The sequence below is a fragment of the Oryctolagus cuniculus genome, chromosome 12 (genome assembly GCF_964237555.1).
Source record: "Oryctolagus cuniculus chromosome 12, mOryCun1.1, whole genome shotgun sequence".
Taxonomy (NCBI): domain Eukaryota; kingdom Metazoa; phylum Chordata; class Mammalia; order Lagomorpha; family Leporidae; genus Oryctolagus; species Oryctolagus cuniculus.
This window is the reverse complement of record NC_091443.1, coordinates 80698523-80713092: the sequence shown is the minus strand read 5'-3', so window position 1 is coordinate 80713092 and position 14570 is coordinate 80698523. Positions and strand designations below refer to the sequence as shown.

The following is a 14570-nucleotide window of genomic DNA, read 5'->3' as shown; positions in this document are numbered from 1 at the left end:
TTTTCTCTCAGTTGAGTTCATGGATCCCAGGTCAAGAAGCCTTGCTTTGGACAGATTGAGTCAGAGGCAAGAAGGAGCAACTCCTTGCCGTATGCTTGTCCATCATGTCTTCTCTGCCCTCCATGTGGGCAGCGCTTCTCATTAATATCCATGGTTTTCCCTCAGCCCCTCTGGGCTTTGAGGACAACAACAAAACCAGCATCATCCCCACGCCAGCATGAAGGAACACAGACCTCCCAGCAGCTGCCACAATTTCTCCAGAGCCAGTATCCAATATGTTTCTACTGTTTTGCCTGATCATGAACCACAGATGTCAAGCTGGTCCAATCTGACCAAGTATGGCCAGGGGACATATTTGGGGTGTCCCCTGGTAGTTGACTTTCTCCTAGTACCATACTGCATGTCCTGGGCCTCCAGGACTCATCTCTTAACCCTCACCAAAGCATTTAGGTCCCAAATGCAGGCAACTGTTGAGTCCTGACAAGACTTCTTGTACCCAGGCAAAAGTTCCATGCTATCTGCTGACCAGTACTTTCAAGATATAGCTGATACACCAGACAAGATAAGGTAGATGGTCATTCCCTGTTCATGACTTCTCTCCTCACACTGGGTATGTAGAGAAAATGCCTCTGTTTGGATGCTTTACTTAAAGAAGTCACACAAGTGGAAACATAAAAGGGTAGGCTGGGGGTTGACAAGAGGAAAAGGAAAAGACCATGCGTGGCCTTTAATTAAAGATAATCATGTAATTTATAATCCAAATCAGAAGGACTTCGAGAATGAAAAGTGGCACTATTGATTTTCCAGGCCAACAGCCATACAACAAGGTTCATGGTGACCTTACCCTTAGGAAGTGCTGACATGCAAATTTTATGCATTCTTGAAAGTTTTTCTGGAGAAGATGTTTCATAACTTCCATCATATCCAAATAAAACTATGACACATAAAGGCTAACAGCCAGCAGTGTATACACATTTAGAGGCAGGAGGCAGAATGGAACTGGAAGAGGGACTACATTTTAATTCCAGAATTTAAAGTGACTTGCCTGTTCAGGCTGCTATCTACTCACCTATGGAAATGAAGACAATACCTACTTTGCAGGTACATTAAAGGTCTTTATCTTCAATTGATGCTTAAATTTGTGTGTAATTAATGCATAAAGACTATTTTCCCCTTTGCTCCCTTTTCTCTAATACTTCTCCCCTTCTATTTTTGCCCACTGTTAAAACAATTACACATAATTATTATATATAATATATATTATATGAAGCAATTATGTTAATTATTCTATAATATATATAATTAGATAACATATCATCTAATTTATGATTTATAGTATATAATTTATATATTATGTAATTTGATTATATATGTAATTGTTATATAATTATATATACAATTACATAAAGGAAATGAATCTATAATTTCACCATCCTAGCACATTTTTTTCCTTCCTAGTCTCTGTTTCCTAATGTCATCAGTTGTCTACATACAGTTTTGCCTTCTGCATTTATTCTGCACTCAAGATGGAAACCACACATCTTCCTTAGTTTTATAGCATCCCAAGAGTCCATGGGGTTGATGTATCATGATGTGTCTTGTTCTCTACAGTATTTTCAAGATTAACACTTTAATTAAAACTGCAATGGACGTCTTTTTTCTATCTTTTCCTTTTTGAATACTTTCTTCAGAAGCATTTCCCAAGTGAGATTAGGCTTTTCAAAGGCTGTGGACATTATTAGAGCTTTTAATGTTTGGAATCAAATTGCTTTTAAAAAACTATTGCATCAGTTTACGATGCTCCAACTTTTTATATGTATGATTATTTCCACTCTAACCTCCTCAACACTGGAAATTAGTTTAAGTTTTCAGTTCACTTTTAGCCATGAATCGGCACCTTAACTTAGATTTCTTTATGAACAACATTTAATATGGTACAATGTTAACTTTTCTTTATGTAAATTATTTTGTCATTTTCCTATTTACCTATTAATTGTCATGCTTTTATAAATATGGGTTTTCCACAATATTTAGTCATTAGTCTTTCTCTTGTTTCTTTTCCTTTTCTCCCTGTCTTTATCTCTGTTCATAAACTAATACTAATAATATTTGTTATAAAAACAAATACTGGTGTTAAAATAATCTAATATAGAAAAAAGCCTGCTACTTGTCACTACCTAAATTTTAGCATATTTCTGTCTCTTCTTTGTTTTCTAACATCAATAAATGCGTTAAAAATTATTTTTATCTGTTTGCAAAAGTAAAGGACAAGGAGTTTTCAAAAAATTTACAGAAAACACTATACATAGATTTCAAAATATTTGTCCACCAACATATACTTATTTTTAATTGTATTTTTCCAAGAACTTTCTGAAGTCCCCTCTTATTTGTCCCACACTCTCCCACTATAAGGATGGATCTTACAGACCTGTTCATCTGTTTCTCTATTGCTAGACATGTAGGTCAGTTCCAATCTTGTATAGCATTCATACTACCCTTAGATGTAAATCCTTGTCTTCCTGTTGGGAAAGAATAGTCTTAGAACTGGGATTATGTGTCAGAGAAAAAATATTTTAAGATACTGGGTATATGTTGCCAATTCGCTTTCCAGAAAGATAAGGATCAACTACAGACCCATCAACGTTTGGCTGTCTCACAGAGCTCCTTCCCCTCACCCCCTCACCCGCTTCAGTGAGGGCCGTGTTTTTGGGTTTTTTACCTTGCCAATCAATAAATTAGAAATAGCGATCTCATAGAAGTTAAAAGTATAATGGTTAATAGAGGCTAAGGAGGGAAGGGGACTGGAAAGGGTAGGGAAAGTTTGATTAACAGTTACTATGTTACAATTAGATAGGAGGAAAAAATTCCAGGATTCTGCAACACAGAAAGGTGATTATAATATTAATGTACTGCACGCACACACACACACACACACACAAATCTTGAAGAAATGCTTTCACTATAATGAAATGTTAAACATTTGAGGAGATAGATATGTTAACCCTGATTGGACAGCACAATCTATTCATATAGCAAAACACCATATGGTATACCATAAATATAATTTTCATGTGTCTCTTAAGATTTTTAATAAAAATTTTCATTCATGATCTTTTTTTGCACACTGTTTTATGTCTGTCCGTCGTTTTCATTTTGTGACCTCAATTTTTTATTTTAATAGCCTTTTATGAGCTACAAATATTAATCTTTTGTTATTTGCTGCAAATGTTTTCTTACTAATCTTCTTTTTCTTAGACTAAAATTACACCTTTATAAACTCACTTAACACCTAGTAAAGCAAACTCCATTGTTATTTTTTGAACATGATTTTTTAAACTTTTTAAAAATCCATTTATTCAAGGCTGGCGCCACGGCTCAATAGGCTAATCCTCCGCCTGCGGCACCGACACCCCGAGTTCTAATCCTGGTCGGAGCGCCGGATTCTGTCCTGGTTGCTCCTCTTCCACTCCATCTCTCTGCTGTGGCCAGGGAGTGCAGTGGAGGATGGCCCAAGTCCTTGGGCCCTGCACCCTCATGGGAGACCAGGAGAGGCACCTGGCTCCTGGCTTCGGATCAGCGCAGTGCACCGGCTGCAACAGCCATTGCAGGGTGAACCAACGGCAAAGGAAGACCTTTCTCTCTGTCTCTCTCTCTCTCTGTCCACTCTGCCTGTCAAAAAAAATCCATTTATTCAAATTTGAGATTACTTTCTTAGGATTTTACTTTTCAACCCCTTCTCTCTTTTTTTGTTTAAGCTTTATTTTTTTTATTTGACAGGCAGAGTTACAGAGAGAGGTAGAGACAGAGAGAGAGGTCTACCATCCGCTGGTTCACTCTCCAGATGGCCACAATGGCCGGAGCTGCGCTGATCTGAAGCCAGGAGCCAGGAACCTCCTCCGGGTCTCCCATGCGGGTGCAGGGACCAAGGACTTGGGCCATCCTCCACTGCTTTCCCAGGCCATAGCACAGAATTGGATTGGAAGTGGAGCAACCGGGTCTCAAACAGGCACTCATATGGTATTAATACCATAGGTATTAACCCACTGCACCACAGCATAGGCCCAGCCCCTTCTTTCGAAATCCTCCTCTGGTACAGTGTGGAACTGCCCTGTATTTATAAACATTCTATGTCTCTTAACTTATTTAAACTTTCTGCTATGTCTCCTAGTAAAATATTATAATTTACATTGCACAAATATTACACTTTTCTTAGTAATATACTTCTTGGGTATTTTTACATTTGTCACTCTTATAAATGAGATTTTTTTTTCTGTTCTTATTTTCTAACTACTTATTTGTAGGGTAGGAAACCTACTTTTGTACAACGACCTTGAATCTAGTTGATGTACTGAGCTCACTTATTAATTATAAAGTGATTATCATATTTGTCTGCACATTAGAATCCCCTAGGGATTTTGAAAAATTCCAAAGTCCAGGACACACCCCAGACCAGTTAAGTTGCAGCTTCTGGACGAGACACAAGCACCAAAATCCTTGTGACATTCCTTAGGTACATTTTAAGACAGAGAGAAATTTGGGAACCACTATTCCAAAGGATTTTCAGATGATTCTCCAGGATTTTTTAGAAGTATCATCCTTTGCAAATAAGTATAGCTTATCTTTCCATTTACAATCATTATGTATTTTATTTTTATTGTATTACCCAGAATTTTAAAAACAATATTAAATGATGATAAAAGCAAACATCCACATTTTTGTTTTATTTAAGTGGGAAAAACTAATACCTTAAAAGCAGGCATATTTCCCTAAATGGCGCATATGTTCAAATAAATTTTCTTTATTTTTTAAAGAAAGATCCTCTATTATTACATCAAGAATATATTTAAAGGATCTATTTTTGTGGTATTTGATTGAAGCTCTTAGGTTATCTATAAGGAATTTGCAGTTATTGCCTTTCAAACTTATTTCATTACTTCAAAACTTAGAAAGCTGATATTTTCCCCATCTGTGATCATTCTCTTTTACCATTAGTCTTTTATTTTTTGACTCTTTAATCAATTCATCTATAACAAGACTATAAAGACTAAGATTATAAAGAGTAAGTCCTGGTCATATCATTTACATGTCTGTGATGATTAGTTGTGATGTTAAACTATAAGATCACACGATTGCTCATCTTGTAGGCAGTCGCTAGTCTCATGCCAGTGGAAATATCCTCAGATGTGTACCAGTCCCCTCGGAATCTCACTGATCTCTTCATGGCAACGCCTGTCTGCCTGGCTCACTACTGATCCTGTGGGAATTGGCAGGTGATGACTGTGGCTAGTGGTTCGGTCAAAAGGTGGTGACCTATGGACAGACCTATGTCCTTCATACAGCTCCTCCCCACGAGGGACCCCTAGTTCTCAACTCCTCTCCCTTCCTTCCAGTTTTTTCCCTAAAGGATCAGCTTCTGGAACTGCTCAGTTCATGTGGGAGGCTGAGGGAGAGCTCAGCGCCCTCTCTGGGACAATGCTGGGCCACAGCGTTGTCAGTGTCATGCTAACCTGTGTCTCTCTTGTTCCAGGTTTCAAAGCTCCAGGAGGAGCTTGGAATATGTCTCTTATCTTGCATCCTTTGATGCTCTCTTCTCTTTTCCTTCTCTTTTCCTTCTTCCTTCCAAACCTTTGGGCTGGAAACAGTAAGCTCTTATTTTTCCTTGGTCATAGCCTCCTTCCGGCAAGGAACATCAGTTTCATGACCAAGATGCCAATCTGTGGGGAAACCCTGGCAACATTCAGGCTGGATACCTCTCTGCCTGGTTGCTGCTAATTCTGTGGATATTGACAGGTGATGGTGTGGGTGGTGTTTCTGGTGGTTTTCTCTCGAAAAAAAAAAAAAAGACTTTGGAACCCATAGCTTCTATAGAAGTCAAGTTTAGGAGGTGGAGAGCTACCTGAGGAATAAATTCAAAGGGGAGTAGAATTAATTAATTTAATATTTTCAAAAATATTTGCTCTACATCTAATAGAATGTTGATTAGTTCTTTGGAATACATATTCTTTATCTTCTTAGGGAAACGAGTAAATGGGCTTTTAGTCCTACTGAAACTATTTTGAATCTTGAATAATATTTAATTTAAATCAATTAAGGAGCATAGTTAAAAATTAAAATGCTATATTATTATTTTTGGGAATATTCCTATATTTCTGGTGCAACTTAACTAGATTATGATATGTCCCTCTCCTAATGCATTATTGTTGATTTCGGAAGGGTTGGTCTTTAATTGTCCTTGTCCTTATTGGCTTTCTGTTTTATTCACCATCTTTACCTGATTTGGAATTGGGCCTGAGAAATTTGGTAATTCTTCATATTTCTGTTCTCTGGAAGGTTTTATGTAACACAGGAATTATCTTTTGATTAAAGGTCTGGAAGGAGTGTCTGGAAGTATTCAGCTGTGAACCCTTTATCTGAATTCCTTTTGGTGAAGGTTCTTCGACATCCTCGATTATTTCCACAGTTATCCTTTCTTTGGAATTTCTACTTTTGGATAATATATTTTCTGGAAAATCATTGTATTGAAGTATTTACATTTAATAAAATTATATATGATGTTTTATTAAATCATTTATAGAATTTTATATTTTAAAAGAATCATTAGCTTTTTTTAAAAAAAAGTTTTATTCATTTGTTTGTTTGAAAGGCAGTAACAGAACACGACAGAGTTCTTCCATTCACTGGCTTACTCCTCAAATGCCTGAAATACCCAGGGCTGGGCCAGGTAGAAGCCAGGAGTAAGGAGCTCCATCCTGATCCTCCCTGATGGGAGACAGGACTCCAGTAGTAGTGCCATCGTGTGCTTCTCCTGGGCACACTAGCAGGAAACTGAACCGGAAGCAGAGGCGGGACTCAACCCTAGGCACTCCAATATGGGACACAGGCATCCAAAGTGCAGCTTCACCTGTTGTGACACAATGTCCGCCCCAGAATTTTATACTCTTTAGGTGATTTGGTCTTTTTCCAATTTTATGAGTGTTTTATGTGCGTGTTTACTTCTGAGATTTCCTAGAGGCTCCTTTGGCTAGAGTTGCCAAATGAGCAAATCTGTTATTTAATTATCAATTTTATTGTTTTGGTTTCTAGTTCAGTTTTACATTTGCTTCATATAACTTTCTCTTTTTTCCCTGTGATGCTTGCTCCTTTTCTAAGCTGAATACTTTCTCTTATGTCTTAAACATCAATATATTCTTCAGCTTCCTGAAATGATTAGAATGAAATAGTACAACTCCATCTGTTGCCAACCAGGTGAGAGTCTAAGACTTGAATTAAAATTGATAATTAGTGGATGATTTGGGCAGGCATACACAAAGAATGGGAAAGCGTGGGGAGCAGATGGATGCAAATACAGAGCTAAGGAGAGAAAGCGATGGGCGCACCTGCCCAAGTATTTGTATTAAATGATAAGCTTCTGCAGGTGGCCCGTCTTTTTGGATTTCTTTCAGGAAAATGATTGGAGTACCAATTCAGTGAACATTCTTATTTAATAGACCATTAGTTAATAATATCAATAGAGTATTAATAGTCTACCAAACATAATGAGTCTAGTAAATTATAGCTGTGGAAAATCTTTTAATCCTGTTGTAAGATACATATATGGTTAAGACTGAGGTGGGAAGTGATCCTGAGCAAAATGTATAGCGAAAAGGAGACTGAACTTAAATCTACAAGACCCAGTTCTGTCACTGGGTACTTTTGTAATCCCTAGCAATTTTCCTCATATCTCTTGGCTTGTTTCTTCCTTAGAAAGTCAGGTCGGTCAGGTCGCTGTGGTGCAGTGGGTTAAAGCCCTGGCCTGAAGTGCCGGCATCCCATGTGGGTACCAGTTCAAGTCCCGGCTGCTCCTCTTCTTATCCAGCTCTATGCTAGTGAGCCTGGGAAAGCAATAGAAGATGGCCCGAGTCATTGGGCCCCTGCACCCGTGTGGGAAACCTGGAAGAAGCTCCTGGCTCCTCCCTTCAGATCAGCGCAGCTCCAGCCGTTGAGGCCAATTGGGGAGTGAACCATCGGATGGAAGACCTCTCTCTCTCTGCCTCTCTGCGTAATTCTGACTTTTGAATAAATAAATAAATCTTTAAAAAAAAGTTATGTGACTCCAAGGCCTGTCTTCCTTTCCTCATCCCATCACCTCTTCACACCAGATTTGCAGGACCTGGGGTGGTGGGTACCATCCTCACTGATTGATCGTATTCCCCCGGCATGGTCTTCTTGTGTTTTTCTCTCAGTCTATTACGCAAGCATCTTGTGGACATAAACCACAGCATGTTTATCATTGCATCTTCCACTGTGTTTAGCATTATGAGATGACAAGTTATTGGCAATAGTTGGATGAATGAATAAATTTGCTGGGGATAGGGCTACAAGATAACTGCCTCAGTCTATCTTTTTTCAGCAAAATTAGTAAAAGGTGTCTTGATATCTATATGGACCAAATGGAGAAATAGTTTACTGGATTTAAGGGCAATTAGGAAAATCCATAAAGGGTTAAATATCTATAGAATATAGATAGATATCAAACTTGGAAATGTTGTATGTTTTGTTAATGTTTGAAATCAACGACTAGCATAAAGATACAGAAGAAATAGATTTGCAGATCCCACAAGATTGAGACACAAACAAATAGAATAGACAGTAGCAATAAGTTGTTGACAAACAGATCTTGATAGGCTATAAGGAGAAGCAAATGTAAAGTGAGGTTTTTCTAGAGTTATATGTGAAGTTCTAGCTATATGTGGGTCCAAAAAACAAGTGGCCTAAGGTCAGGATAAAGGAACCATAGCTTAGAGTAATCATCTATGAAATGCCTGTGGTTTTATTGTTAAATCAGTTCAAAATTAGTCACATTATTTATACTGCTGGTCAAACAGCACCTCAACTATCACATTTCACTTTGTGTGCAATATTTTCATTAAGACATAGACAAACTGGTGAAACACAAATGAGCAATTGGAAAGTTGGAGAGAGAATCTGAAACTATCAAACTTAAAAAGGTATAAAGGCTGGTAACAACTGGCCTGGGATAAGGAGGTTCTGACAAAACAAAACAGTTGCCTGCCAATAGAGTATTGAATGTTGTCTCATATAAAAAGAACTTATACTATCTTTGAGGGGGTACCAAAAAGTAAAGCCGATAGTTAAAAAGCATAGGAAATTTGATTTGGGTAAATAGTCATGTAATATGGTAGGACTCAGGCAAACTGGGTTTGAATCCCAGTGCTGTAAGAAACTTTCTATAAGACCATACCTAAGACACTCAACCCTTTCTGTGTCTCAAATTCCTCCTCTGTAAACTAGAAATAGTATTTGCTATCATGTGAGGTGGCTCCTTACTTGTAAAACACTGAGCACAACACCAAGCGTGGAGAATTTTACAGTAAAGGCTGTGATTTATCAGTCATTAAAGGATAGAAAAAAGGATGCAGTGAACTCCCTGTCCCTGGGTCTGGTAATGAGGAGCAGGGTGACAAGACTGCATGTTGGCCAGGGGAGGCCTGTGGAAGAACAGGCAGAAGGGATTCAAAACTGGGTGGAATCTTGACTCAATATATATTAAGCTACCTTCTAACACCAGCTTATCTTAAAGGTCAAGGTCTTTTTTTTTTTTTTTTTTTTTTTGACAGGCAGAGTGGACAGTGAGAGAGAGAGACAGAGAGAAAGGTCTTCCTTTGCCGTTGGTTCACCCTCCAATGGCCCCCGCGGCCGGCCTGCTGCGGCCGGCGCACCGCGCCTATCCGAAGGCAGGAGCCAGGAGCCAGGAGCCAGTTGCTTCTCCTGGTCTCCCAGGGGTGCAGGGCCCAAGCACTTGGGCCATCCTCCACTGCACTCCCGGGCCACAGCAGAGAGCTGGCCTGGAAGAGGGGCAACCTGGACAGAATCCGGCGCCCCGACCGGGACTAGAACCCGGTGTGCCGGCGCCACTAGGTGGAGGATTAGCCTAGTGAGCCGCGGCGCCGGCCAATCTTAAAGGTCCCTTAATATAACAAAAGAGCAAAGCATTTGTAGTTGGTTTCCTCTGACTCTTGCATGAATTAAATGTGAGCTCTTGAACATAATAATTCATTTCTCTGAACCCTGGCATCATTAACTCCAAAAAGTTTGGCACCAAATGAGGAAGCATAGTTTGTACCATATTCAGCTCAGAACATTGGTTGTGAGTTAAATACAATATCACTATGAAAGCATTTTTGAAAACTCTAAATTCTGTGTGTATAAGGGTTTATAATTTTTATAATAATTATAAATCTACTTTTTCTATCTTTTCCCACCAGGAAATTGGACTTTGAGCCAATACTGGACGTAAGCAGGAAATCAAACTTAGAGAAGCATTGTGTATTCTACAAAGACATCCTAAATCTTCAAAGTGCTCACATTTTCCTCTCTTCTCCAGGTATGACTAATATCATAACACATTTTCTAGAATCTTCTTAGGACTCTGCTTTGGTTGACTATGGGAGAAGATACTGGTGTAGGGGATAGGGTCGGAGTTGGTGGCAACTGGGAGACAATTCTTGGACTAAGTCTTGAAGGACAAAAGAAGTGTTAATCAAGGAGCCAAAAGAGAGAGATGGAGAGCAGTTGCACCCGGTTGGAGGTGCATATTAGAGGGTAGCTCATTGGTGAACACTCAGTGGGCAAGTAGGAACTTGAGAGATGGAGGCTCTTGTCACTGGTGACAAATATATACTTTATCCTAAAGGCAAAGAAATATATAAAAAGATTTCTTTAGAAATATGTTTAGGAGCAGGTGGTCAGTCTAGCAGTTAAGATTCTTGTATTTCATATCAGAGTGCCTAGATTCTAGTCTTGGCTCCATCTCCTAACTCCAGCCTCCTGCTAATGCAGACCTTGGAAGGCAGTGATGAGGGCTCAAGTAATCGGGTTCCTGTCACCCACATGGGGACCCAGATTGAGTTCCTGACTCCCAAGTCCAGCCTCAGCCCAGTGCTGTCCCCTGCAGGCATCTGAAAAGTATGCCCGCAAATGGGAACTCTTTCTGCCACTGTCTCTCTCTGTGTTTCAAATCTAAAAGGAAAATAATTTCATGTAAAGTATCCTTTCAGAACACTTGTTTTTGTAGACAATATGAAAAAAAAAACATAGAAAAGCAGAAAGATGAATTTTCTAAACAGGATTTCTGTTATCATTCTACCTCCTTGAGAGATTTTAACCAAGGTCACAATGTCTTGTGTCCAGTAGCAATGTGGAGAATTGACCGAAGAAGAATTGAGCATAAAACAATTATTGCAAACAAAATCTTAATGTTGAATGTGTGAGCAACTGCTCATTATCAACAAAATTCATGGCTGAACGCTTTCTAAATTTCTAAAACATCAGTCCCTTTATCTCCTACAAACGTGTTCCATCTCAATCTCCGCAATTAATCACAACCATCAAACCACACCTCAGAAACAATCCAGGCCTCTGCGCTGTGTCCCCAGATATCATTCCCATCCCTCCCCAAGCAGCTGAACCAACATCTCTTGAGGGGACCAAATGGTGGACACATCACTGGCAAACCCGGTGTCCCCACTTGGGTTTCAGCAACATTCTCCTGACAGATTGCTTCGGAACATCCACGTAGGCGCCTTCATTCACATGCTGGCCTGAAAGACTGCCAGGTGAGAAGCCCACCACCCACCTAGGAGACCAGATGGAGGACCAGCACAGGTGTTCTTGACCCTCTTCTACAATCCAGACTGCCAAAGGCCTGGGGAGAGCATCCAGTGTGGCTTTGGCCAGCCCCACTCCTAGATGGGGAAAGGTTCAGCCTCCCAAAGTGACCTGGGATGGTAACTTACTTTCACATAAGGAAAATGACTTTCATGTAGATTCAATGAACTTAGAACTTTGAGAAGATGGAAAATGTTATCAATATGGAGAAAACTTCTTTAGTCCTAGCAGTAAAGTAGCTGTAAAAATGTAATTTATGTGCACTATATGAGTATCCCCAGACATTGGACCATAAGACACACATGAATAGATGATATAACTATATAGATAGATAATAGATAATAGAAGATATAGATAACTGATAGCTAGATTTATATATATGTTTCTCTCTGTAAATAATATGCATTTATCTATATCCATAATTACATTTAAAATCCTAACTTGGGGTAGCAAAATCCACTCCTTTAACTCCAAGCATGCCTGTTCCTTTACCTCTTTAAAGTAATATAGTCTATCCTCACCCATTTCGCACACTCTGTGGTTGATCTCTTAGCTTTCTGGGTGGTATTTCTTTGGTGGTGGTGGCTGGTGGGGAGGGGGTGAGATGGAAGAAGGTCCTTGAATCAGTACTCGAATAAACAATAACAGAGGGGTTAGAGAGACTTTATCCAAACATAGGACCCCTTGGGACTCTGAGGCGGGCCATTTGGTGGCTAGCATATGCAACATCCATTCCAAATTCCATGAGTGACCTTATTAGCAAGGGGGGTGGTATTTGGGGAGGCGTCACCTGCATCAATTGCATAACAAAATATTTGACCAAAGTTTCTTGTCTCAAATTTCCAGTTTTTTCTTCCAGACAGTACATCTTCTCCAGAAGAAAAAGGCTTTTAGATTCAATACCTGATACACACCATCTTCTGTACACCAACAATTTGGGCCCAGTATTTGTGTGGATGGGAGTAGGGATGAGTGTGGGGGAAGTATGCAGTATTTCCTAATTAGCAGGATTCAGGATGCTAGGAATCGAAGATAACAAAATAAAAGTCACAGCCTTCTGGTGATGCTGTAGCATTGTTGAAAAATGCTTTTTTGAGTGTCAATGAGCCAGCTGAATGCTCTTAGAATTCATCTAGATCTTAGAGTTCAGTTTGTAAGTCCTACCTATTTCTGGGTTCTATATTCAAAATATTTCTCAGAAAATGTTGGGTTTTTAAAACTATTCAGCTTGTTTAAAGAAATTGTTTGGCAGGACCTAGTATGAGGCAGGTGGAGAAGAGCAACTGAGAAAACCTGCCAGGGATGATACTGCTTAATTAAGGAAGATTCGGGATTTTGACTCAGATCTTGTGACTCTGAGTTCTGCCTGCATCATCTTGGCAAGCAGCAGCCCACTGCAGAACACGAATTCCTGACGACAGAAATTCAAGAAACTCGAAATTAACTCAGGATCTGATTCGGATTTCTCTCTTAGCCTGGGGCCTATCTGATCTCGGAGAAATGCTCCTGCCACAGGGACAGTTGAAAAGAAAGCAGGGCCCCAGCTCACGCATTTCCGTCACAGCCATTTGTTTTGTTAACCTCATGTGAACGTTACAAATGTGTGATGGAGCAGAGGCCACATCCTTCTATAGATTAGCAATTTCTTGAGTCAACACGGACCTTTTACCTTGACCTTCAAAGGAAACGCTTCAAAGGAAAAAGCCAAGGTCCTCTTCAGATGGTGGGAACTCTGAGGTGGCTCCTACTTTGAACTCAGAGTGGCTTGGGTGTCACTGCCAACTGGTTCATCTCACTGTGTGTGAGCATCTCTGGGAGCGGGTGGCTGAGTGTCTCCCTCTCGCTCTCTAAAGATATTATGTGTTGTTGGCATCCTTCTTTCAAATTATTCTTACAGTGAAAAGGCCTATGGAACAAGGTTATACGAGCGAGTTTCCCGCCGATAAGTTTAAACAAATGAACTTCCGTTTTCATACAGCCTGACCGTGTGATCTCAGAGAACCATGTTTTAAACAATAACATCCAAGAAAAGAGCCTAAACCTTGGTACTTTAAAGAAATCTGAGTTTGGAAATACAAACATTTCCATTTCTCCATTTTTAAGATCAACAAACACGTCCACCTTGCGGTGCCGGCACCCCGGGTTCTAGTCCTGGTCAGGGTGCCGGATTCTGTCCCGGTTGCCCCTCTTCCAGGCCAGCTCTCTGCTGTGGCCAGGGAATGCAGTGGAGGATGGCCTGGGTCCTTGGGCCCTGCACCCGCATGGGAGACCAGGAGAAGCACCTGGCTCCTGCTATCGGATCAGCGCAGTGCGCTCCTGCCTTCGGATAGGCGTGGTGCGCCGGCTGCAGCAGGCCGGCCGCGGGGGCCATTGGAGGGTGAACCAACGGCAAAGGAAGACCTTTCTCTCTGTCTCTCTCTCTCACTGTCCACTCTGCCTGTCCAAAAAAAAAAAAAAATCAACAAACACGGCCAACATTGGTCAAAATGCAACATACCCTCGCACCTCAAAGTCCAATTCACTCATAGCAGTTCTCACAGATTCGTCACCAGCCATCTGGAGTGAGAGTTGTGCCTCCTTTTTCCAATACGTGTACTAGAATTTCTTTTAAAAGTTAAAAGCACAAGGGGCCAGCACTGTGGTGTAGCAGAGTAAGCTGCTGTCTGCAATGCTAGCATCCCATGTGAGCACCAGTTCAAGTCGTGGCTGCTCTATTTATGATTAAGCTCCCTGCTAATGTGCCTGGGAAGGAGGCAGAAGATGGCCCAAGAATTTAGACCCCTGCCACCCACATGGGAGACCCAGAAGAAGCTCCTGGCTCCTGACTTCAGCCAGGCCCAGCGCTAGCCATTGCAGCCACCTAGGGAGTGAACCAGCAGATGGAAGAGCGATCTCTCTCTTTC

General features: G+C 40.4%; 2 long non-coding RNA genes across 2 annotated transcripts in view; one reads left to right on the top strand and one right to left on the bottom strand.

The window, feature by feature from the left end:
* Positions 1-14570, bottom strand: part of LOC127483686 (uncharacterized) — a 68454-nt gene that overhangs the window by 23551 nt on the left and 30333 nt on the right. The window lies entirely within an intron of this gene.
* Positions 950-13539, top strand: LOC103351100 (uncharacterized). Its single transcript, XR_518890.4, has 3 exons — positions 950-1101; positions 10266-10384; positions 12514-13539. It is a non-coding gene; the product is annotated as an uncharacterized lncRNA (long non-coding RNA).